We start from the raw sequence: 23,787 nt of genomic DNA on the forward strand, positions 1-23,787 counted from the left end.
AACCACAGTAAAAATCAGCATCGCCTTGCAGGTTAGGGCTGCCCTACCCCAACCTCTAACACCAAAGCTTTGGGGCTCCTTTGGCTGGAGTAAGACAGAAAAACTTGTATCTTTCCCATCAGAAGTATATTGAAACTTTTCCTTTAGGTTCTTCCCTCAAATCTTACCCCAATAAATTTAGGAACTAGTTAGCAACTAGAGATTTGGAAACTTTTCCTTTAAACTTTCCTTTTAAAATCCCCATTTCCCTTTCTCTAAACCTCTTTGCCAGCCTCTTGCCCCTTCATCTACTAAAATGTATATTCCAAAGGCACTTGGAATACCAAAAGCCTAGAGCATAGGTTACTGCTTCCAACAAGATGTAACAGAAAAGATCCTTTCTCAAGAAGGACTTACAACCTAAGCAATTCTCCCTGTTTCCTGATACCACAAGTTTCAGAAGTTGTCCTCAATTTGTATACTTCTTAACACCTTTGACCTAAACTGACTGATCTTTAAACTAACAATATAGAAGACAGATTCCAGAGGACTGGAATCTACCAGGATGAATGTGACAAGAAAGAAGATAAGGGGGGGAGAGCAATTTGGAAACTATTTGTAATCAGGCCCCCTATATATTGGGAGGTTTGTTTTTTGGGTACTGTCTTTAGCTTTTCTAGTCAGAGGCACTCTCTGCTCTTGCACAACAGCTAATAAAGCCACTATTTTTCCTTGTATCTGTCTCTCAGTCTCCCAGATTTTATTTTGGGGTGCTCTAAGGGTGTCCATGATTAATGATACCCCAAAAAGCATCACATACAGATATCAACCAAAAATGGGTTTTCAAACAGAAAAATGGAATACAATTTATATTAAATTCACACAGGGAGAAGTAGAGGGGGAAAAAAGCATGTTGGACTTTTGCCTTTTGACAATAGTTAATAAAAGAGATGTGTAGTCCAGTTTGGGGAATAGTTATAGAGTAGGTGTCTGTGATAGAAGCTGATAGAAGTCGATGTCTGCAGGCACCTACAATTGTTCAAAGGTTGGGCTAGGACAGATGAATTTCAGGTCACAAATTTTGAAAAGAAGTGTATTTGTAACTTCTGTACCCACACTTTCAACCCCTAAATTTCGTGAGGTCTTCTAGATGATAAGATAAATGAATGCATTATTCTCCAAGAGTCAGGGTTGTTTGGATTATAATATCCTCCCTGACTTGGCAACGCCTCTTTTTCCATGTGTATTTTCAGCAAATGCTTTCAAGAGTATCTAATAAAAAAAATCAACAAAACTTATCACCATCAGGTGCTCGTTGGCTATTTAGGAATGGCTCCTCAATTGCAAACATTTGTTCCAGAAAATTAAGGATACCAAGTGAGTGGGAAAGTGGAAAGTAGGAATCAGAACCAGGAATCAGAGATTGTTTTTGCAGATGAAAAAATTATTTCTCCCAAATGCCAAAAGCTCTTTGTCTGTAAACATACTTATTATATGATATGAGGTAAAATTAGGAAATTAGGCAGGCCCTTTAGGAAATCCAGTTGATTGGGTAGGGGGAGAAAAGAGTAGGCAGCAGGGTAGTGAGGGTTTGCTGTTGCTGATGTTTGATTTTAATCTGGGGCTATGGAATCATCCAGTGTCACTGATGAGGTCACAGCATTCCGAAGGGTCCCTGGTGATCATTTGGATCATAACAACCCCACAGAGGAGTGGAGTAAGCTCTGAGAGTTGCTGCCTGGATCCATCCTTTTGGCTATGTCTCTAGGCATTTTGATGTTTTAAGTGACTATAGTTAGGAAGAAGACCACTCCCTCTACCAAATTTCTTGAAGAACTAACACTTTGTACATTACTGAGATCTGTGGGTTTTTACGGGCCTTCCCCTTCTCCACATCTGAAACCATGAAGCGTCGATACGAGGAGGAGTCATCAAATGTCAAGAATACTGGGCAAGGAACCCAAGAGACAGAAGGTAAGATGGAAAGGCTGGAGTTTCATTCAATTAATTCAGTTAATTCATTTCTTAGAAGGGAGAATCTGGAAAATATGGTGGGAGTGGAGAGAAAGGAATTAATGGTGTAAGATAAGAAAGATGAGGAGATCTGGTAAAACTTCAGAGGTACATTATGGGTATAGCTATTACTGGCCCTTTCTGGGGATGTCTACCAGGTGGATAGAAATTGTACTTTAAGCTGAAACAGAGCTAAAAATGCACTAATTTGGCTTCTTTCCTACTCTTTTGCCTATTTCCACATTTGAAGCACTGACTGACTACAAAGATAATATTGAGTGGAATTATGGAAGGGCAGGAGATAAGCTGAGACTTTTTGGGCTCAGGGTAGTGAGTACTGAAAGGTTGGGGTCTTTTCTGGGGGCAAGGAAGGCTAAGAATGGTATACCCAATGCCCATAGTTCAGGAATAACTGTTTGAATTGAAAGTTAAAAGGTAGTTTATAAGGCTGAGAGTGAGGTTGTTGGGGGTTGGAGAGGTATAGAATGGTGGAGAGCCCAGAACTCTAGATAGAATTTCTAGCCCCAGGGACAAAAGAAAACACAAATTAGGGTAGCTTCATCAGGGAAGTTTTCAGTGGGAAAAGCAGGGTAAATGGCTGAGTTGACCTAGTTAGACAGACAGCCTTCATATGGCAAGGATGGAAGATGAGATCAGTATTCCTGTTGGTTCCAGAAAGCAAAGGTGAAAGACTATTCATTTAATTCCCTAGGGAATATAAGAGAAGAAGACTCTCCACCACAGCCTGGGCCCAGTGAGGCAATCAAGGCAGAAGATGAGCAAGAAAATGAGAATTCCTCTGTCTACTATTCATTTTCCTCTTCTTTCTGTTCTTCCTCCACACTATCCAAAACCACTGAAAAAGGGCGCATCTATTATATCCAAGTGAAAACTATAAAAGGAGTGGCCATTGCCTGGGAGACTGAGAATGGAATGGACCCAATCCAGAAAGCACCTCGAATTTATGAAATGAACCCATCTGACCAGAGCATGCTAGAGCCTCCAACAGGTGAAGTTCTTGCTGATGTAGAGAAAGGTATGGATGAGCAGAATGAGGAGGATAAAGAGGAGGAAACACCAGGACCTTCAAGACTTTTTGATGAAAGGAGGAGGAGAAAGATCCCTGACTGGATGATTTCAACAGATAATGGCTACCGTTGTTTGGCCTGCTGCAGGGTATTCATCACCTTGGAGGACCTCAGGAAGCATGCTAAACAAGGGCCCAAGGAAGGATTTAGCTGCCATGTTTTTAACAAAAAAATTCATGAAAGACTAAGAACCCAAAGAAATTCAGTCCCAGGCAGAGATGATCATTTAACCCTAAGCTCTAAAGACCAAAGTAAGTCACGTGAAGATCAGGGTAAAGGTCAGCAAGGAAAAGGTCACCGTACACGCCGTGGTACTCATAGCATGGAAATGCACCCTGACAAGGATGTGGAATGAGCTGGGGGTAACAGTCATGGGGACTCTGGTTCTTCTATCAAAACACCCCTCCTCCAGTCACCCTGTATTAATTCCCAAGCCAACAACTCTTTGAAACCCCAGTAGGTCCAGGAGACCACCAGCCACAGCATCTCTAGCTCTCATTTGGAAGGAGGTCAGAAGTCACAGGGAACAAGAAAGAGAGCAACAAATCCCAGAATAGGACCAACGAGAATAGACTCTACAACCATCAAACCTCCTTAAGGACAGGAATGGTCTCACTTTTGTATTGACTGATCTCCATATTAGATTGGAAAACAGAAGAGAGGAAGCTCACACAGTTTTTATCATGAGGAAATGGTGAGTTTATCCATTTGTTCCAGACTTTTGATTTCATTATTATAGGGAGTTCTAGGTGAGGAAATTCCCTGTACTAATTTTGTAGGTAGCAGCCATGCTATGGTTTCTGGTCTTTAGATTTTTGCCTAGGGTGCCTAGAGGCTAAATACTAACCTGGATCATATATCCAGTATGTGACATGGGGTTGGACTTGGACTCAGAAGCTGGTCCTCCATCCACTTGCCACACAGTGCTTCTAAGTACCCAAGTAATATACCAAAGTCCTTCACATCCACACCCTTGTTTCTGACTTCTACAAAACACAGAGGATGAACAATATTTGCCTCCACTGGAAGGAAGACTAAATTTTGCATCCCACAGAAGGTCAGAATGCTGTTGTTGATTTCAGTTAGAATTTGGCTGGATCCTTGTGCTCTTGAGTTCTTAAGGCTCGAAGGATTCAGTCATGAGAGAGACAGAGAAGCACAACACAGAGGGTACTGATCTTAGAAATTAGAAAGCTTGTGTTCAAGTCCCAGTTCTGAACTTCCTAGCTATGTCAACCTAGGTGAGCCTCAGTTTTTCTCATTTGAGAATTGAGGCTAATGATAACAGCTTGCAAATAAATAATACCTTAAGGCTTATAAAGCACCTTTAAATACTAATGAATCATTTCATCAGGTTGATAATAACAATTACATTTTTTAAAAAGTGTTGTTAAAATGAAAGGCTCCCAAAACATTGTGTAGAACTCCTAGGAGATGGAGGGATTCACTGAAGGATACAGACCAGGTTGAGAAGGTCAGGATAGATTGTGATATGTGTTGTTGGAAGACACACCCACACTCATGGGATCATGGAATCATCAAAAAACTAAATTATGTTTGTGTAACCCACCTTGTGGGCTTGTTGTGAGAAAAGGACTCAAGGAAAGTGTCACAATTATTTTCTCTTTCAAGTGAGACTCAGGCAGAGTTTCTTAACCTTTTTTGTATGTCATGGATCCTTTTGGCAGTCTGGTAAAGCCTATGGCCCCTTTCTTAGAATATTTTTAAATTCATAAAATAAAACACAAGTCATTGATCCTTGTAAGGACATGTCAGTCAATACCCTCCTCAGGGCTCCATTTGCAGTTAGATTTCTAGGTGATTTCCCCAACTAAAACACTCCTCCTAACTCAAAACACTCTCCTGTGATCTCCCCTATGAGGTGTTTTCTATCTCTATTATAAAGTAAGCTGCTTGAGGACAGGGACTATCTCCCTTTTGAAATTATATCATACCCAGGGCTTTGTACAGTACCTATCACATGGTAGGGACTTAATAAAAATATTTTCATCTGTTCATTGATTTCATCCACTTATAGATCAATGGGAGCTCTTGCCCAATGGGGACAAAAATGAGACATCATGTCCAGGAGCACAAGAGCAGATTGGAACAGGAGCAAAAGTCTATATGATCACAATGAATTATAACCTAACTTGGGTTCATCCATTCACTGCCTTGATAGCTCATAAGGATTAGAAGACTAGCTGCTGTTGTTATTGTTGTTCAATTGTATCTGTCTTTGTGACACTTTGTATGGTTTTCTTGGCAAAGATCCTGGAGTGGTTGGCCATTTCCCAGTTTATTTTAAAGATGAGGAAACAGAGGCAAACAGGGTTTATGACTTGCCCAGGGTCACACAGCTAGTAAGTGTCTGAGGCCAGATTTGAATTCAAGAAGATGAGTCTTCCTCACTGTAGGCCCAGTGCTCTATCCCCCATGCCACCTAACTGCCCCTAGAAGACTAGTATCAGTTCCCAACTCTCTCAACCCAGTTCAAATTTCTTCTTTTTATAAAGATTTCCTGATCACTTCTATGAAGTCTGCAATAAGACTGTGTTCTCAAGCAGTGATGAATCTGGCCAAGTAGGGACTGATGATACATGGACAGTCCTATTCAGGTAAGAAATTAGGGATAAAATGTTCATTCAGTGTTTACCTGTGTCTCAGGCAATTTAAGAAATAAACTGGATTCTCTTACCAAAGGGAGGTTGTTTGGGGAAATGGAAAAAGGGTTTGTCTTGGAGCCAAAATAAATGGATCCCAGTCCCAATTCTGACACTTAACCACTGAATTTCCCTGAGCCTCAGTTTCCTCCTCTGCACAATAGTAATAATAATAATAATAGTAATACAGTCTCTCTGGGGCAATCTAGGTGGCTCAGAGGATTGAGAGCCAGGTGATCCTGGTTTCATATCTGACCTCAGATACCCCTTAGCTGTGTGACCCTGGGCAAGTCACCTAATGTCCCCATTGCCTCTTTTGCTTTGGAATCAATTCACAGTCTAAGACAGAAGGTAAAATATATACATACACACACATACACATACACACACACAACCTCTCTTGTAAGGGAAGAATTCTGTTAACCTTAAAGAGCTACGTAAATATGAATTGTTTTTATGAAAGCACTTTCTAAAAGTGGATTCGTACCATCAGAAAATGCAACACAGAAATGTATAGTATCCCAAATAACAGTTCCAAAATGTCTTGATTTATATCGACAGGCAAACAAAATATAGACTTCTATAGAGGTGAGGCAGATCAAAAAAAGAAGAGAAGAGTTGGCAGGAGAGAAGAACCTATTATTCTTAAAGAAAATGTGAGGCTGATCCTTCTCTGCTCAGAAACCTTCAATGACTCCCCACTGCCAACAGGGTAAAAGCCTGCACTCCTTAGCCTGATGCTCAAGGCCATCCTATTATACGGGCCCTTGTCCAACCTTTCTCGTCATATCTTCCCACTCCCCTCCGTAAATCTTCCTCTCCAGAAAAATTGTTCTTTTGGCTAATCTGTAAACAGTCCTTGGACTTGCCCACATCCCTGGCATATGTACCATTTCTCTCAATTGGAAGGCTTCCTTTATCCTACCCACTGATCAAAAATACCGAATTCCATTAGAGAAACAGCATAATGTAGAGGAGAGACCTTAGTTTCAAATCCTGACTTTTCCAGTTAATCCCTCTGCTGACTTTGTACAAGTCCTTAACCCCTCCAGGCCTGCCTCAGTTTCTTCACACGCAAAATGAGGAAGTTAGACTAGATAGCCTTTTAGTTCTCTGCCAACACCAAATCTTTGAGCCTACTTAAAGTCCAACTCCGATCTCATTATCTTTTCTGTGAAAATTTTTCTACCCCCAGTCCCCTTAACCCCCTGAGCCTAATGCCTTTTGAAAGTGTTATAAGGAAAGTGTGTAAGTTTGCAGAGAGAATTACACCTAATTAATTATTTCAAAAGACATATTCCAGACTCAGCAATATGAATTTCTGTAACTCTAACTCAAGTCAGGTATTTCTTCTGAACTGCAGTTTAATCATCTGTAAAAGGGGAATAAATAATTCAAAGACCACTAAACCTAGAGGGTTATTATAAAGAAATCATTTTGCCAAAAGAAAAAATGTAGAATGATCTAGTCACATGAACTACTAAGAGTGGAATTAGTGTAGGGATAGCCAGATAGTACAGTGGATAGAATGCCAGGCCTAGAGTTGGGACCCTGGGCAAGTCACCTAATTCCATTCTGTCTGACAGAAGGTAAGGTTAAAAAAAAGAGTGGATTATTGAACGCGAAGATTTGCATGCAGGTAAAACCCAAGAGATAAAGGGGGGAAAGACTACAGCTGTACTCCAGAGAGAGAAATCAGTCTCCTGAATTGAGGGAAGGCTGAAACCTTCCCTCATGGTACAGTGGAAGGAACCCCAGATCCAGAATCAGAGGACTGGGATTTAAACTGTGTTTCTGCTGCTTCCTCCCTGGGTGGTAACTTGGGAAGTCCTTTAGCCTTCTTTGGTCTCATTCTCCTTTTCTGTAAAATGAACTGCTTCCTTCTCATAGGACCAGACCAAATTATCCCTCCTATTGGCCCAAGTTTCTTCCAGTTCTTTCAGTCCACAAATAGGGTGGCCAATATGGCAATCCATGTGCCATGATGGATGCAGCGGGCTCTGCTTTGGGAGCTTCAGTCTGTGGCATCCCCAAGGGATGGAGACAAAGCAGAAGGCAGGGCACAGCTTAGAGAAGGGGATCCTAGAAGATGATCTGGTGAGAGGGAGGGAAGCCAAGGAGAAACAGAAGAGGAGAAAATGTTAAGGCCAGAAGTTAACCTAATTTGAACTTTCCCTCACTGATACGGGAGGCAACTGAGAAGCTCTTTGTGTGAGGTCACGGGAGTTAGTGGCAAAGTCGGGCCCAGGACCCTTGCTTGTCTCCCAGATTCCCAGGCGCTCCTTTGTGTCCTAGAAAGCCAGAAAGAGAATCCCACAGAGAGCATTCACAAGAGGTGAAGACTGTGTGACTGTTAACACTTGTTCTAAATTTATAGCGGCTGAACTGAAGAGGAGGAAGCCTGCCACCGCGAAGGAAAAGAGCATTGGAGAAAGGTCTGTGTTTTGGGAACTTTGGATTGATTGTCCTAGGTGGCAGGATTTAGAGTTGGAAGGGATTTTACACAACTTCCAATCCAACTTCTTCATTTTCCTGTTGAAATTGTAGCCCCGAGAAAGTAAATGGCTTACCCAAGGCAGTTTGGTGGGGCAGTGGACTAGAGCACTAGGCACGGAGAGTCAGGAACACTTGAATTCAAATGTAAGTCACTTAATCCCTGCCTCAGTTTCCTCAACTGTAAAATGGGGATAACAATATCTACTTCCCAAGGTGGTTATAAGGATCAAGTAAGATAATATTTGTAAAATGCTTAGCACAGTGCTTGGCTTAACATAGTAGGTACTTAATAAATCCTTGTTCTTTTCACTCCCTGCCTCCCCAAGGTCATAAATTTGTACTCCCAATTGGTTCTTGCCAAACCACATCCGGACTTTCCATATTTCTGTCTTTCTGAGAAGACGGGAACTCTGTACCTCTTAGAGGCACCCAGCATTTACTACATCACACAGGCAGAGCCCGTGGTCAAGGAGTTTCCTGATTGACCAAGAACAAGGCAGAATGGCCTCTCCAGTCCCTTGGGATGTGTCCGAAGAGAAGATGGCATCCCCCTCTGGGGCCACGAGGTGGCAAATGTGTCCCCACGCCATGGAAAGGCTTTCAGGGGCCCCAGGGAAAAGCAGATTGGAAAAACAAATGCAATTTGGTTAAGATTAAAAAGTTTAAGTGACAGCCAGAACCAGTATTCTTTCTAATGGCACTTTACAGCACCAAATTATTTCCAAATGGATACAATGATGGGATTTCAAGGAGTGTCAGAAAAGCCCTGTTACATCCAGATGCACATATATCACATGTGCATATACACCTACATACGTACCTTCTCAACCTCATGAATGCATTGGACAGAATTTATGAGGGAAATAGGAATATATTCATATATATATCATGTATATAGATAAACAAGAATATCTATATACAGAGTGTACATATGCTAATTATATTGTATCATAAAAATATATTAACAGTACATACTATAATGTTATATAACAATGTGATGTAATATATAATAATATAATTTAATAATAACATAATGGTAATAAATAATGTAATAATATACTAATTATATATACTTATGTATAATATAATATGGAATGTAATATTGATAATATATGTAATATATACTTCTGTATATACATATTTTTGTATATATGTATATATTCTATGTTTATGTATATGTATATATATATATATATATATATGTATGTAACCAAAGCTTTCCTAACATTTAGAAATAATTCAGCCAGGTGTAAGGTGCAATGAAAAGAGCCTACAAGAGAGAGGTATTTATTTTGGGTTCTCTCCACTAATTCATAGTAAAAGAGCAGGTTGTCTGGGAGGCTGAGTGTGACTGCTGATAGTTGAGGCATTCCTTGATTGTTGAATACAGTGCTGAACTTACAGCTTGGTTTTATGGATAATCAGCAAAGAATCTTTGCAGGAACCAAACCCGGGGATCTGGAGCCACCGGGGGCGGGTTTGCAGGAAAGGAAATTCTTTGTTGACCTTAAATACTATTTAAGAGCTGGGGGACAATGTCATTTCTGAGAAATGGCACCAAGGATATTGTAATGCAAGTATCAGAGAGATGCTAATGCACCAGTATTGAAATCCAATATTTTCCTCAGACCAACACTGGTATTTTTTTTAACGTGGCCAGTATGGGAATATGCTTTGCTTGATGAGGCATGTTTTTCATAAGTCTAGTCAACAAGCATTTACTAAACTAAACTGTGTGCCAGGCACTGAGTGAAGGACTAGAAATACCAAGAAAGGCAAATACAGTCTTTTAAGAACTATCTATCAAACGGGGGTCACAAGATGGAAACAACTATGTGCAAAGAAGATCTATTCAGGATAACTTGGAGGGAAGCCATTAGGATAAGCAGAGGTGAAGAATGGCTCCTTGCAGGAGGATAGATTTTATCTCAGATCTAAAGAAAGCAGGAATGCTCAGAAGTGAGGTGAAGAGGAGAGCATTCCAAGCATGCCATGCAGCCAATGAAAATGCGTGGTCAAAAAATAATTAAAAATTTTAAAGGGGAGTGTAGCTAGATAGAATGCACAGTAGATAGAATGCCTGGCATGGAGTCAGGAGAACTTGGGTTTAAATCTGGCCTCAGATACTTCCTAGCTATGTGACCCTGTGTAAGTCACTTAAGCCCCATTGCCTAGGTCTTACCACTCTTCTGCCACCTTTTCTCAATGTACTAATACTCGATATCAATTCTAAGACAGAAGGTAAGGGTCTTAAAAAAAACACATAGAATCAGATTTTTTTTAATTTGATTTTTCCACTAGGACTGAAGAGGAGAAAGGAGTGATAGAAAATAGATTTTTTTTTAATTGAAAAAAAAGATGTAAGTACCTTTAAGGCCATTTCTCTGAAGGGTACATGACCAAGACAGAATCATTCAGCTTTAGAATGTTCAAGTTGGAAGGAACTTTCGAGATCACCTAATCTAACCCTCTTGTTTTACAGACAAGAAAATCAAGGTTTAGATAAAGGGAAATGACTTGCTCATTATCACACAACTCAATAGTAGCAAAATCTTAACAAAGAACCCTATACTTAGAGGCAGGTCGCCCTAGAAGCAATAGATGTCGCTGGCATTTACTAGCTATTTGACCACAAGCAAGTAAGTCCCTTCACTTCTCAACGAGTCTGTCTTGTCATCTGTCTAGTGCCCTCCTTTAGGGTAGGGACTTTCTCTCACTCTAGTACCTGTTCCCCCAATGCCAACAAATCAGTACTTGGAACATAGTAGGTGCCATATGGATACATATGTCCTCATGGTACATAGTAGGTGCCTAATAAGTGTATTAATTGATGGACAAAATGGGAATAATACTAATACCTATAAATATATATCACAGAATCATTAGGAGGATCAAATGAAATCACATGGGTAGACCTCATTGTAAACCTTAAAGTGCCAAGAAAATAAGTCATTACTACTCAGCAATTGAGAAAGGTAAACCCTGGTCAATTCAATTGATTAGTTATTTTCCATAGCCCTTTATAGATGGAGAAATCAGAAGATAAGTTTGCAAAGGTGAAGAGAGAAGAGGAGAAGCTGGAGCAGTAAAGTTAGAGATGCGAGAGTTCCGTAGGGGCAAGATTGGTAAACATCCTCAGCAAGCTGCATGTGGGCCAGGTTAGAGGCATTGTATGATAGGAAGATCCTGCTGATGCAGTTGGGAAGGAGGCTGATGACACTCTTGGCTGATGAGTATGACGCTAGCAAGAATGGACACAAGTCGGTTTCTGTTTATGGCATTCCCATGATGGAAAAAGTGAAATCTGGGTGTTTCTATGACAACTTTATAATGTCTCAGAGGGGGGAGGGTCCTCAGAGATAACTTAGCCCAATGTCTTTATTTTAAAAAGAAATAGTCATCAAAGGTGAAGTGATTTGATGGGTCCTAGTCCTTTGACCTAGCTTCAAGGACCTTCCCTTCTAAGACACCTTCCTTCTGTCTGCTCTGTGTTTATTTTGGGTGTGCACTTCCAGAGTTCACACTGATGGAATCTATATAAAATTGACTATAAGATGATAGACATAATCTATACAGAGGATAACTTGGAGGGATTCTCAGAGGGAAGGGAGTAGAATTAAGGGAGACTAGGAAAGATTTCTTAGAATGTGAATTCTTTGAAGGTCTGGAACAAGTTTTTGCCTTATTTTCTTTATGTCCTCTTTGCTTAGCATAATAACTTAAAACAATGCATAGGAAGAAGTTCATGAATGCTTAACTGACTAACCCAGGTTTCTCTAAATCCCAGCCCCATGTTTGTTTTTTAAACCATTAACTTGTCTTAGAATTGATAGTATATATTGATTCCAAGGGGGAAGAGTACCTTTAAGGCCATTTCTCTGAGGAGTACATGACCAAGACAGAATCATACAGCTATAGAATGTTCAGATTGGAAGGAACTTTTGAGATCACCTAATCTAACCCTTTTGTTTTACAGACAATAAAATCAAGGTTTAAATAAAGTGAAATGACTTGCTCATTATCACACAACTTAATATTAGCAAAATCTTAAAAAACAAAGGACCCTATAAAAAAAGGAAATGTTTCAAATTTCTGATCTTTTTTCTTTTTAAACTCTTATCTCCTATCTTAGAACTGATACTAGGTATAGGTTCCAAGACAGAAGAGTGATAAGGGTTAGGCAATGGGAGTTAAGTGACTTGTCCAGGGTCACACAGCCAGGATGTGTCTAAGGTCAGATTTGAGCCCAAAACTTCCTGTCTCTAGGCCTGGCTCTCAATCCATTGAGCCATCTAGCTATCCCCATACCATGTTTTTATTACAACAACACATGTCCCACTGATTTTTAAGTCTGTTAAGGGACAAAAGAATTTTGTTCTACTGGAATAATTTCTTCATAGTAAACTAAATGTTACTTTTGGTTTGTTTTTTTTTTTTTTTTTTAGGGAATTAGAGAAGCATTTGCTAATGGGATTTCCATGTACACTGAAGAACATCCCAAACTATGGAAATCAGTAGTCTTGGGAAATTCACACATTAAGTGATTACTATTACTTAATTACTATTTCTGTGGGCATTTGGTCAAGAGGGTTGGAGAACCAGTAGTCGAGGCATAGAGTCTAGAGGAGTTGGAATGTTGCAATGGGTGGAAGTTATAAAGAGACAGATTTTGACTCAATATAATGAAAAGTGTCTTAACCATAAAGAACTAGTCAAGGGAAGAATCGGCAACATTGGTTTTACCTCTCTTTCCCATAAGAAGTCTTCAGGCAAAAGTTGACCACTTGTCAACTTGTCAGAGGGATTCCTTTTCAGGTATAAAAAGGAAAAGCACTTTATATATATATATGTATATATATATATATGTATGTATGTATGTATGTATATCCCTTTGCTGAGGGCTGGGGATATAGATAGGAAATCAAGAAACTATGCTCTTTAAAAATTCACATTCTAATTAGAAAAGATAGAAAGATTTATCCATAAGACAGATATAAAAGATTTTAGTCCATTGGAGAAAGTAACAGGACAGACGATAAAACCCAGTAGTCCTTAGGGATGCAAGAGCAGCAGGTCAGATGGCAGTGCCCAATGATCTTAGTGGGAAGGCAGATGGTAAGGCCCATCTTACCAGAAGGATTATAATCACATATAACTTCTTGTTCATCCAAGCAAGTGAGCAACCAACATCTTTATATGATGGTAATGGAATAGGGTTTTTGGATACCTCTCTGGCTGGCATTAGGATAGAGGGAATGGCAGTCAGCATCTCCCTGGGAGAGGGGGATCCAATTCCTGGTGGGAACTGGGCAGTGTAGGTTAGACCAAGGGAAGGAAAGACCTACTTTCTACCTAATCCTGCTAAGCTCCCAGAAACCTGTCTGAATCCAGTGAAGTAAAGTCCCCAACAGAGTCTGTTCAGTACTTGACCCAGCAGAATTAGAATGGATAGTATGGTGGAAAGAGCACTAGACTTGGAGGCATGAGTGGATTGAGTTTGAATCCTTTCCACACATCATGCAATTATTAAGCCATTTAATCCCTCTGTGAACCTCAGTTGCTTCATCTGTTGTGAGGATCAAATAAATGTCTATAAAACACATTGCAGCCCTTTAAAATAGTATATAAATACGAGCTATTATAGCCTTTGAAGTTAAACTCTATGATTTAATGATGTATTGGCCCACTGGAAGAAAAAAAAAAGCCCCACATGGTTAAATCCAAGTTGGACATAGAAACATAGAAAGTTTATACTTTCGTTGTATCCCAGCACTATGAAATTTCAGCTGCATTGCCAGTGACCAGTCACCAGTGACTATGAAGCGGTATCCCCAAAGACCTAAGTTCAGCTCATGAACTTTGCATAAGGGTATGACATGGGCCTTGACTTTTTCCTCAGGGACTCCTATATAGTCTTCTAAGGAATCTATAAAAAAAAATGTTTCTCTCTTCTTAATTCATCTCTTTATGATTCCATAACAGGTAACTATGGCCAAAAAGTGAGCTGCATCCAGAAGAAAGAAAGCAAGCCTGCCACCTACTGAAAGGTGAGCAGAGGGTACCCTGCTAGGGCCTTCCCAGGGGGCTGCAGTAATTGATTAAGTCACCAGACTTTTATTTAGTGATCCTGTGTGCCAAGCACTGTGCTAGGCACTAAGGATACAAAGGAGCTTACATCCTAATGAGGGAGACAACATGTGATATATATATATATATATATAGGGAGAGAGAGAGAGAGAGAGGATAAAATGTGAAGGCAACAGCATTAAAGGAGATCAGAAAAGGATTTTTGCAGAAGTTGGTATTTTAGTTAAGACTTGAAGAAAAGCAGAAAAACTTAGAGGTAGAAGTGAGGAGGGAGATAATTCCAGGCATTGGGAACAACCAAGGAAAATGCTGCCAGAAGTGTCTCACGAGAGTTAAAAGCAAGAATAGCCAGCATCACCAGGTTGAAGACTAGAAGGGACCAGATTATGAAGTTTATTTAAAAACTGAACAGGATTTTATATTTGATCATGGAAGCAATAAGAAGATGGTGGAATTTATTGAATATGGGAAAGTCATGGTCAGATTTTCAATTTAGGAAATTCACTTTGATAGCTGGGTGGGGGAGGGATTAGAATGGGGAGAGATGAGACAGGAAGGCCAACCAGAAAGCTATGGGTGTAGCCAGGGCAGGGGAGAGATATAGAGGAGTGGATGAGCTCTAGGCATCCATCCTCAAGGATAAACAATAAGGGAACCCACCTCGTCCAGAGGGACCTGAGATGTTTGTGATTTTTCTCTAACTTCCTATTGGATTTTCCCCAGTTCCAGCCCCTAATTGAAAAAAATCCAACCACATGAAGATAGGAGGATAAACTTGAAATCCAAGGAGGAGAAGACCTTCCAGGAATGGCCCTAGGTGAGAACAAGGAGTCAATGTACTTGAGATACACATTTATACAATGTACAGGGAGTACATTCAGTGTTGAGAGTCTACACTAGGAACATGTGGGCCCCAAAGCACCACCAAATTGGACAATGATCTTGTAGAAACCTATGAACAGAATAGAAGGCTGTTCAAATGAGGCAGCAGGAATGTCCAGCCCAAGACATCCTAAAAGTTATGTCTTCTAGCCTCTAAGTCTATTTTGAAAAAAAAAAAAATCTCACTGAGCTCCTTGGAGGTAATTTGAAGAAGACTCCAGCTTAGATCAGGATGGAATCCTTAGACCACTTGTTGGCATGGTGTGGTAGATAAGATGGTAGACTTGGAATCAAGAAGTCCTAAACATGAATCACACTTCAAATATCTTATTTTTTTAAACACATGGCAAGAAACTTAACCTCCCTATGTCTCAGTTGCCTCATCTACAAAATAAGGAGGTTGGAGCTTTTGAGATTCCTTCTAACTCTAAATCTCTGAGTTAAAATATCAAGAGAATTAATGAAACTAAACGTGGGAAAGAAAGGGATCTAAAAACACCAGATCTCACTTCATAAGCAAATTAGAAGAACAGGGAACATATTAGCTATTATAATTCTATGGAGAGGAGAGGAATTTATGAGTAAAGAAAAGATGGAAAGCACCTTGAGAAAAAGATAATTTTGAATACATTTACAGTGAAAAGTTTTTGTATAATTAATGCAAATGTTGCCAAGATTATATGGAAAGCAAAAAAATTGGGGAAAAAATTCTCAGAGATTTTATATTGAAAACATATAGAGAACTTTGTCAAATTTATAGGACTAAGCCATCCCTCAAATAATAAATAGGCAAAAGACAGTTTTTGGATGAAGAAATCAAAACCATATATAGGTATATTTTTAAAATGCTCTAAATCACTACTAATCAGGGGAAGGCAAAACAAAACAATTTCAAGGTTTCATCTCATATCCATCAGATTGTCTAAAATGGCAAAAGGGCAAAATGAAAAATGTTGGAGGGCATGTGGAAAAGTGGGGACATCAGATACTCTGCTGGTGGAACTGTGAACTGATCTGACCATTTTGGAGAGCAACTTGGAATTATACCCAGAGAGCTAAGAAATTGTGTATATCCTTAGAACCAACAATACCATTGCTGGGACTATTTCCCAAAGAGATTAGGGGAAAAGGAAAAGAACCTATATGTTTCAAAATATGTACAGAAGTTCTCTTTGTGGTGTCAAAGAGATGGCAATTGAGAGGGATGTCTGACAATTGGGGAATGGCTAAAGAAATTGTGGTATATGATTGTGATGGAATACAACTGTGCTGTAAAAAAACAAAACAATGAGCAGATTAACTTTCTAAAAAACTTGGAAGGAATTACATGGGATAATGGAAGAATAAAACGAGTAGAACCAAGGGAACATTTTATATAACTAAAGATTAAATATTTGAAGAATAATTTGTGAATGTTCGCCTCTAGAGAAAGAACTGAGAAGTGGAAACACAAAAGGCATAAGCTATATATTTTACTAGATAATACCTTCTATGGTGTGGGGAGGGGAAAGAGGGCTTGAATAAACAAGCAAACAAAACTTTATTGACTATTGCAAAAAGGTAAATAATACCAGATCTCAAACTATACTGGAAAGCAGTAAATCTTTAAAACACTTCCATTCAACAAAACTGATCTGAAAACTGGGAAGCAGTATGGAAGATACTAGGTAAAAATCCAAACCCTGGCCATATATATATGTACCAAGAAAAGCTCCAAATGGGTTTTGTATTTCTTTAATCTGTACTGATTTAGAGAATTTAAAAATATATCTATATATGGCTTTGATTTTTTTCATTCAAAAACAGTCTTTTGCCTCTTTATTAGTTAAAGAATGGCTCTTATGCCCATAAATTTGACTGTTCTCTATGTATTTTCAATATAAGATATCTCTCTCAGAATTTTTCCCCCAATTTTTTTGTTTTCCTTCTAATCTTGGCAATGTTTGCTTTAATTACACAAAAACTTTTCAATGTAAATGTATTCAAAATTGTCCAGTTTTGATTTCTTATCAACACAATGACATGTCTTCATTCCCAGCAACAGGAAAGCAGGAAGGAGAGGGCAGAAGAGGCAAGAGACTTCATCAATGAAAAAAGAAAGTGTCTATCTGAACCCGGAACAGTGAAGAGACAACTAAGTACTGGCTTTGATGGGGAAGCTCTCTGTCCTGAACAGAGCTTTTGAAAAATAAAATGTTTCTCACTCATGGATAGGAAAGATATTAGTAATGGTGAAGAGAGCTTCTCCTCAGTGAAATTGAAGTTTCCTTGAGGGCGGGAACAATATCCTGCACCCCTTTATGCACCATCCCACCCACACCCACCCCAAAAAACAGGTCCATAGGTTATTCTCACATTTGTTTGATTTTATTTGGGGGAAATAGAAATTAAATACATTTTGGCAGGCAATAAAAGCAATTCAGTACTATTCACGGAGATGTGTTCTTTACCTTCTAATGGTGGAGACCTCCAAATAAGTTGATAGAATCTTAAAGCCACCTAGAAGCTGAGAAGTCATATAGGCCATCTCCCAATTTTTGAGGCCTCTTGGCTATCCCTAGTGGGTAGGTCTGGGCTTCTGCTTGAGTATTTCCATTTCAGAAACACTGACATTTTTTTTCATCCCTCGTCGAACATATTTTCAGTAAGACACTGAACTCCAACAAATAATATCTTTGCAAGTTTTTTTTTTTCCCTTAACAATAGATCCCTTCCTCAGAACCTTCCTGATCACCCTTTTCTTTTCAGTTTCTCTTTATTGTCCTGGGGACCCCACTCTGCTGAAGTGAGGAGAAGCTAAGTAGTTGGTCTTTTTCATTATCTCAAGGTTTTAAATCTCTTGGTCAGTGAGGTAAGTGGGTCCTGTCCTCACACTAGTACCAGTCCCTCAGGCAGGTAGCTTGGACATGATTATCCAAGTCTTCATCAAGGTGGCTCAGTGGGAAATACACTAAAAGTCTTAAGAGTACTTTAATTTTTTTTTAAAAACCCTTACCTTCCATCCTAGAATCAATACCATGTGTTGGTTCTAAAGCAGAAGAATAGCAAGTGCCAGGCAATTGGGGTTAAATGACTTGCCTAAGGTCAGGCTCAGAAGTATCTGCTGACAGATTGGAACCCACAACCTCCCACCCAACTGCCCCAATAGAAAAAGTACTATTGTTCAAAGGTATTGGTGAATCCATTTTACCCATCCCAAACCTCAAAAAAGCCTAGCAAGAATTGCCAACTCCCATTTACAGACAAGGAAGCTATAATCCAGAGAGGGAAAGCTATAATTGTTGGAGATCCTTGAAGCTCCTTGAGCTTCAAGGTCTGGTACCTCATATCTTTTAGGGCATCCAGCACAGTGCCAAGCCAATAGCAGCCATCTTGGTCTTTTCTGAATGCTCTCCAGCTAATCAATGTCCTTTCTAAAAGTTACCTGAAGCCAAAATCAGTAATCTAGATGTGATCTGACCAGGGCAGAGGACAGCATGATTAACTCTTATAATCAAGGAGACAATGCAGTCTAAAATTGCATCGGCAGAATGGATTAGAATCCAAAACCCTACCATATGTTGTCTTCAAGAAACACACATGAGGCGGGTTGACACCCACAAGGTCAGAATTAAAGGATGGAGTAAGACCTTCTGGGCCTCAACTGATAGAAAGAAGGCAGGAGTGGTAATCATGATATCTGATAAAGCCAATGCAAAAATAGACCTGATCAAAAGGGATAGGGAAGGTAATTATATTTTGTTAAAAGGGACTCTAGACAATGAGGAAATAACATTAATCAACATGTATGCACCAAATAATATAGCACCCAAATTTCTAATGGAGAAACTAGGAGAATTGAAGGAAGAAATAGACAATAAAACCATACTAGTGGGAGACTTAAACCAACCATTATCAAATTTAGATAAATCAAATCAAAAAATAAATAAGAAAGAGGTAAAAGAAGTGAATGAAATCTTAGAAAAATTAGAATTAATAGACATATGGAGAAAAATAAATAGGGATAAAAAGGAATACACCTTCTTCTCAGCACCACATGGCACATTCACAAAAATTGACCATACATTAGGTCACAGAAACATAGCACACAAATGCAAAAAAGCAGAAATAATGAATGCAGCCTTCTCAGATCACAAGGCAATAAAAATAATGATTAGTAATGGTACATGGAAAACCAAATCTAAAACCAATTGGAAATTAAACAATATGATACTCCAAAACCGTTTAGCTGAAGAAGAAATCATAGAAACAATTAATAATTTCATCAAGGAAAATGACAATGGCGAAACATCCTTTCAAACCTTTTGGGATGCAGCCAAAGCGGTAATCAGAGGCAAATTCATATCCCTGAAAGCTCATATTAACAAACAAGGGAGAGCAGAGATCAATCAATTGGAAATGCAATTGAAAAAACTCGAAAGCGATCAAATTAAAAACCCCCAGCAGAAAACCAAATTAGAAATCCTAAAAATTAAGGGAGAAATTAATAAAATCGAAAGTGATAGAACTATTGATTTAATAAATAAGACAAGAAGCTGGTACTTTGAAAAAACAAACAAAATAGACAAAGTACTGGTCAATCTAATTAAAAAAAGGAAGGAAGAAAAGCAAATTCACAGCATTAAAGATGAAAAGGGGGACAGCACCTCCAATGAGGAGGAAATTAAGGCAATCATTAGAAATTACTTTGCCCAATTATATGGCAATAAATACACCAATTTAGGAGAAATGGATGAATATATACAAAAATAAAAACTGCCTAGACTAACAGAAGAGGAAATAGAATTCTTAAATAATCCCATATCAGAAATTGAAATCCATCGAGCCATCAAAGAACTTCCTAAGAAAAAATCCCCAGGGCCTGATGGATTCACCTGTGAATTCTATCAAACATTCAGAGAACAGTTAACCCCAATACTATACAAACTATTTGACATAATAAGCAAAGAGGGAGTTCTACCAAACTCCTTTTACGACACAAACATGGTACTGATTCCAAAACCAGGCAGGTCAAAAACAGAGAAAGAAAACTATAGACCAATCTCCCTAATGAATATAGATGCAAAAATTTTAAATAGGATACTAGCAAAAAGACTCCAGCAAGTGATCAGAAGGATCATTCACCATGATCAAGTAGGATTCATACCAGGGATGCAGGGCTGGTTCAACATTAGGAAAACCATCCACATAATTGACCACATCAACAAGCAAACTAGCAAGAACCACATGATTATCTCAATAGATGCAGAAAAAGCCTTTGATAAAATACAACACCCATTCCTATTAAAAACACTAGAAAGCATAGGAATAGAAGGGTCATTCCTAAAAATAATAAACAGTATATATCTAAAACCAACAGCTAATATCATCTGCAATGGGGATAAACTAGATGCATCCCCAATAAGATCAGGAGTGAAACAAGGATGCCCATTATCACCTCTACTATTTGACATTGTACTAGAAACACTAGCAGTAGCAATTAGAGAAGATAAAGAAATTGAAGGCATCAGAATAGGCAAGGAGGAGACCAAGTTATCACTCTTTGCGGATGACATGATGGTCTACTTAAAGAATCCTAGAGATTCAACCAAAAAGCTAATTGAAATAATCAACAACTTTAGCAAAGTTGCAGGATACAAAATAAACCCACATAAATCATCAGCTTTTCTATATATCTCCAACACAGCTCAGCAGCAAGAACTAGAAAGAGAAATCCCATTCAAAATCACCTTAGACAAAATAAAATACCTAGGAATCTATCTCCCAAGACAAACACAGGAACTATATGAACACAACTACAAAACACTCGCCACACAACTAAAACTAGACTTGAACAATTGGAAAAACATTAACTGCTCATGGATAGGACGAGCCAATATAATAAAAATGACCATCCTACCCAAACTTATTTATCTATTTAGTGCCATACCCATTGAACTACCAAAATACTTCTTCACTGATTTAGAAAAAACCATAACAAAGTTCATTTGGAAGAACAAAAGATCAAGGATATCCAGGGAAATAATGAAAAAAAACACATATGATGGGGGCCTTGCAGTCCCAGACCTCAAACTATATTACAAAGCAGCAGTCATCAAAACAATTTGGTACTGGCTAAGAAACAGAAAGGAAGATCAGTGGAATAGACTGGGGGAAAACGACCTCAGCAAGACAGTATACGATAAACCCAAAGATCCCAGCTTTTGGGACAAAAATCCACTATTCGATAAAAACTGCTGGGAAAATTGGAAGACAGTGTGGGAGAGACTAGGAATAGATCAACACCTCACACCCTACACCAAGATAAATTCAAAATGGGTGAGTGACTTAAACATAAAGAAGGAAACCATAAGTAAATTGGGTAAACACAGAATAGTATACATGTCAGACCTTTGGGAGGGGAAAGGCTTTAAAACCAAGCAAGATATAGAAAGAATCACAAAATGTAAAATAAATAATTTTGACTACATCAAACTAAAAAGCTTTTGTACAAACAAAACCAATATAACTAAAATCAGAAGGGAAACAACAAATTGGGAAAAAATCTTCATAGAAACCTCTGACAAAGGTTTAATGACTCATATTTATAATGAGCTAAATCAATTGTACAAAAAATCAAGCCATTCTCCAATTGATAAATGGGCAAGGGAAATGGATAGGCAGTTCTCAGATAAAGAAATCAAAACTATTAACAAGCACATGAAGAAGTGTTCTACATCTCTTATAATCAGAGAGATGCAAATCAAAACAACTCTGAGGTATCACCTCACACCTAGCAGATTGGCTAACATAACAGCAAAGGAAAGTAATGGATGCTGGAGGGGATGTGGCAAAGTAGGGACATTAATTCATTGCTGGTGGAGTTGTGAACTGATCCAACCATTCTGGAGGGCAATTTGGAACTATGCCCAAAGGGCGACAAAAGAATATCTACCCTTTGACCCAGCCATAGCACTGCTGGGTCTGTACCCCAAAGAGATAATGGACACAAAGACTTGTACAAAAATATTCATAGCTGCGCTCTTTGTGGTGGCCCAAAACTGGAAAACGAGGGGATGCCCATCAATTGGGGAATGGCTGAACAAACTGTGGTATATGTTGGTGATGGAATACTATTGTGCTCAAAGGAATAATAAAGTGGAGAAGTTCCATGGAGACTGGAACAACCTCCAGGAAGTGATGCAGAGCGAGAGGAGCAGAACCAGGAGAACATTGTACACTGAGACTAATACACTGTGGTATAATCGAACGTAATGGACTTCTCCATTAGGGGCGGTGTAATGTCCCTGAACAACTTTCAGGGATCCAGGAGAAAAAAACACCATTCATAAGCAAAGGATAAACTATGGGAGTGGAAACACCGAGAAAAAGCAACTGCCTGAATACAGAGGTTGAGGGGACATGACAGAGGATAGACTTTAAATGAACACTCTAATGCAAATACTATCAACAAAGCAATGGGTTCAAATCAAGAAAACATCTAATGCCCAGTGGACTTATGCGTCGGCTATGGGGGGTGGGGGGGAGGAAAAGAAAACGATCTATGTCTTTAACGAATAATGCTTGGAAATGATCAAATAAAATATATTAAAAAAAAAAAAGAAAAAAAGAAAAAAAATTGCATCGGCATTTTGAGGTCCCATATTACATTGTTGACATTGTAGCCCAATAAAACTCTTGGATCATTTCCGAAGTGCTCTCTAACCATGCTTCCTCCTATTATACTTGTAAAACTGATATTTTGGAGTCCAAGGGTAGGACTTTACACTTGTTCCTATAGAATGCCACATTTTTTGAAGCAGCCTAGCATTTTGCCCTGTTGAGGAATTTTAGATTATGATGTTGTCAACTACTGGGCTATCTGTGTGTCATCTGTAGATTTGATAAACATGCTATCCTATACTAATATCCTAGTCATTAATTGAAATGTTTGTGCTAGAGACCTCTTTCCAAATTGACCTTGAACTATTCTTTGGGTCTGGTCTTTCTTTCTACCAGTCCTGAATTCACTAGACTCTACTATTATCTAAAGCATGCCTTTCTACCTTGTCCACAGGAATAACAATGAGAAAATTTATCAAATTTATTAAAATCTATCTTTGGTAGATTTGAAATCTAGGTAAGCCATCTACAGAATTTCCTTAAACAATAGGCTCGGGGGCAGCTGGGTAGCTCAGTGGATTGAGAGCCAGCCCTAGAGACGGGAGGTCCTAGGTTCAAATCTGACCTCAGATACTTCCCAGCTGTGTGACCCTGGGCAAGTTACTTGACCCCCATTGCCTAGCCCTTACCACTCTTCTGCCTTGAAGCCAATACACAGTATTGACTCCAAGACGGAAGGTAAGGGTTTAAAAAAGAAAAACACAATAGGCTCAATTAAAATCAAGGCTGTATAAGTGGAAAGAAAAAAACTTAAAACTCTAAAGAGTGAGAGAAATAGCACACTTGGTCTGATTGGATATAGGGATTGAGAAAGAGGAAAGTCTCCAAAATGACTCCAGTCTGTACTGATCAGCATTGGTTAAAGGAGTTTCCTCATCTGGTAGTTCCCTATCTCAAATCAGAGAAATAGTTATGAT

At 38.9% G+C, this 23,787-nt stretch overlaps 1 long non-coding RNA gene across 7 annotated transcripts; it reads left to right on the forward strand.

The window, feature by feature from the left end:
- The first annotated feature begins 1,643 nt into the window (after window positions 1-1,643).
- On the forward strand, window positions 1,644-17,417 carry LOC103101694 (uncharacterized). 7 transcript variants are annotated; one of them, XR_001622946.2, is made up of 10 exons: window positions 1,644-1,953; window positions 2,705-3,774; window positions 5,597-5,698; window positions 6,305-6,455; window positions 8,121-8,178; window positions 8,291-8,383; window positions 11,256-11,397; window positions 14,222-14,286; window positions 15,050-15,143; window positions 17,247-17,417. It is a non-coding gene; the product is annotated as an uncharacterized LOC103101694 (long non-coding RNA). The 7 variants fall into 7 exon arrangements; XR_001622978.2 differs by lacking the exon at window positions 8,291-8,383 and having other exon boundaries at window positions 11,266-11,397; XR_001622981.2 differs by lacking the exon at window positions 6,305-6,455.
- Window positions 17,418-23,787: the final 6,370 nt, after the last annotated feature.

Source organism: Monodelphis domestica, chromosome 1 (assembly GCF_027887165.1).
Source record: "Monodelphis domestica isolate mMonDom1 chromosome 1, mMonDom1.pri, whole genome shotgun sequence".
NCBI classification, from domain to species: Eukaryota; Metazoa; Chordata; class Mammalia; order Didelphimorphia; family Didelphidae; genus Monodelphis; species Monodelphis domestica.